The sequence below is a fragment of the Trachymyrmex cornetzi genome, unplaced genomic scaffold (genome assembly GCF_001594075.2).
Source record: "Trachymyrmex cornetzi isolate Tcor2-1 unplaced genomic scaffold, Tcor1.1 scaffold115, whole genome shotgun sequence".
NCBI lineage: Eukaryota > Metazoa > Arthropoda > Insecta > Hymenoptera > Formicidae > Trachymyrmex > Trachymyrmex cornetzi.
In genome coordinates this window covers 38,147-41,155 of record NW_017295708.1, presented here as the reverse complement: position 1 = coordinate 41,155, position 3,009 = coordinate 38,147, and the positions used below count along the sequence as shown (strand labels likewise).

General features: G+C 37.8%; 1 long non-coding RNA gene across 1 annotated transcript; it reads left to right on the top strand.

Moving 5' to 3' along the window:
• The first annotated feature begins 1,807 nt into the window (after positions 1-1,807).
• On the top strand, positions 1,808-2,192 carry LOC108764734 (uncharacterized). The gene is made up of 3 exons (XR_001940292.1): positions 1,808-1,852; positions 1,967-2,059; positions 2,139-2,192. It is a non-coding gene; the product is annotated as an uncharacterized LOC108764734 (long non-coding RNA).
• Positions 2,193-3,009: the final 817 nt, after the last annotated feature.

The window sequence follows — 3,009 nt, the reverse complement described above, 5'->3', positions numbered from 1 at the left end:
AGCCATTACGTTCTTGTATGTGTCATGGGCTATATTCCGTAGAAAACATAAAAGTACTAAGTGATTGGTTGAATTTTGTTCCGCTGCCACATGAACCGCTCCATGTGACTTCAGCCTAAATTGCTCCTCTTCATGAACTTTTTAACATTCTTTTCAAATAGTAGAATAATCTAAATTTGATTATTTCAGGTAATAACGAAATTCGTAATTGTCTCGCAGAATTCGAATCCTTAGAAACTGAATTAATTTCTGCCATAATTTCCGTCTATTTACATCAGATAACAAAAAATTGCATTCGAGTGTTAAACTGTTGACTATGCAGTGGCAGTTAAGAGATGAATAAGTTTCAGAATGCTGTAAATCTCATTATAAACTCGGCTGCTTTCTGTTAAGTAAATATAATGAATTATATAAAGGATTATAAGGATTTTAAGAGTGTACTTGAATATATTTTTTATACTCAGGTAGTTATGGATAGTCTTCAAAAACCAAAGACAAAGAATGGACTGCGCGATCCGTATCTAATAGCATTTTCGATTGGGGTGCACTGGCTGCACTCAGTGTCAAGAGCGTGTTCGATTGGCAGTGCCAATGCGCACTTGGCTAGTGTCACGTGTTCATTTGATCGCACGATACTCGCGTAGTGCGCACTCAGTGGCACGAGATATTTTGACGGTGCCAGTTCAGTGCACGTTTTATCACAGTTAAGGATATACATAGGGACAAGCAAATCTGCGCAGTTGAATTAAAAACGGGGTCTTGTCCCTACTCTTAATATCTTTTACTGTGGTTTTGTAACATTTTGTTGAACATTGCTTCAAAGTGAACAAAAATGAGTTTCAGCTTTAGCACTGAAAATCTTGGCGTATTCTTTTGAACTTGCACTATTCAGTGCAACCCATGGAACTCGTCCAGTGTTGGTGTGAACTGAGTGCGCACTGGTGCGCACTAACTTTTGCCCAATCGAAAACGCTATTATACCCCAAAGCTCTGATTGGACGGCTCGTTATTCCCTGTTGCCTGTGCCTATTGCCTGTGTCTATTGTGTTTCCAGCTATCAGAGAGCCAGTAACGCAACTTCAAGTGCAAGATATCGTTCAGTGTGCTTCAGCGTTGTCAGGTCAAACTAGAGCACTAGAAACGTAGGTATTTGCGTCCACCATTTTTACTCCTTTCCCCACTGTTTGTTCTCTCTTCAACCTTCTCTCTTCTATCTCCAATCTTCTTAGTTTAGCGGCGGAATGGAGAGAGAACGAGGAATTGAGAAAAGGAACAAGAGAGTGAGAAAAGGAGTAAAAATGGCGGATGCGAATACTCACGTTTATAGTGCCTTAGGCCAGAATCAGACTACGCATTAAAGATTGAGATTGAAGATTGAAGATTAAAATTTGACCACTGAGAACAAAGGAATTTTAGGTACTATTATTTTGATTGGTCAAATTTCAATCTTTCAATCTTCAATCTCAATCTTCAATGCATAGTCTGATTCCGGCCTTAGTCAAGCCACAGCAATTGTAAATGACATTGGCACCGAAAACATTGATCGTCAAACGATAATAATGACAAGAAAATTGAAAGCAGGTAACTGATTCTGTATTATTACAATTAAAATATATATGTAGTTTGCTGGTGCATATTGTGCACACACTCTTTATTATAGCTATATTTTAAGCCAGCACCGCTACCAAAAATTTTCTGGTGGAGAATGCAATGGAACCTCAACAATTGCGAGTGATAAGACGATGTAAATTAATATTGAATGTTATTCAAAGATTACAGCCTGTTTTAGCTACAATTATGAACAATGCAACGCACGAAAAAACTGTGAGAGGTCAAGGAGATTCCATTCATGGTACATAATGTCCAATAATTACTAAAACGCCCCACTCTGTAGTATACTATGCCAGTAGGCGCTAATGCACTATCAAGGAAAAATTACACTAATGAAATTATGTGTGTATTACAGGTAGCATATCAAATGCCATGAACTTTCCATCCACAATTTATGGTTTGTCACGCTATGAAAATAGTCTAGTTTATATTAGAACATCCTATACAAGTTTGTGAGAATTTGTACTCTTTGTATATATGTCATTTATACTCTTCCAAATTAACATCAAATGTTATCTATGTTTTAGTAAAAACGCATAAACCACAAGTGTCCATTCAACCAGTAAACAGTACAGTGCAGAAACTATCGAATCTGTCATATTTGATACCTCATTGGTTTGTCACGCTATGAAAATAGTCTAGTTTATATTAGAACATCCTATACAAGTTTGTGAGAATTTGTACTCTTTGTATATATGTCATTTATACTCTTCCAAATTAACATCAAATGTTATCTATGTTTAGTAAAAATGCATAAACCACAAGTGTCCATTCAACCAGTAAACAGTACAGTGCAGAAACTATCGGATCTGTCGTATTTGATACCTCAGGCGTCGTCTACAATACACGGAGTAAGTAGTAAGAGTAAGAAATTGACCAATCACAGTCGATTATTCTTCTCACATTCGACTGTGATTGGTCAATTTCTTACTCTTACTTCTTACTCTGTGTATTGTAGACGAACCTATACACATAGGGTATGAGCACAAGGATTGCCGTAACGCTTTTCGGCAGTCTTAAGTTGTAAACGTAAGTAACGCACAACCATTGGCGTATGACTTTAATTTGTGTACATTGCCTTAGGCATTGCCTATGGCAATATACATAAGTTAAAGTCATACGCCAATGCTTGTGCGTTACGGGGTGATCCCGATTGACCACGGCTCGATTGGACACCACCAATCACAGCGACCGGTGCTTAGGAGCTTTGTAGTCTCAAGCGCTGTGAGGCCGCAATCAGACTAGGCATTGAAGATTGAGATTAAAGATTAAGGATTGAAATTTCACCAATGAGGACAAAGAAATTCTGGTTCCTTTTGTTCTGATTGGTCAAACTTCAATCTTTTAATCTTCAATCTCATTCTTCAATGCGTAGTCTGATTCCGGCCTAAGTGGCTC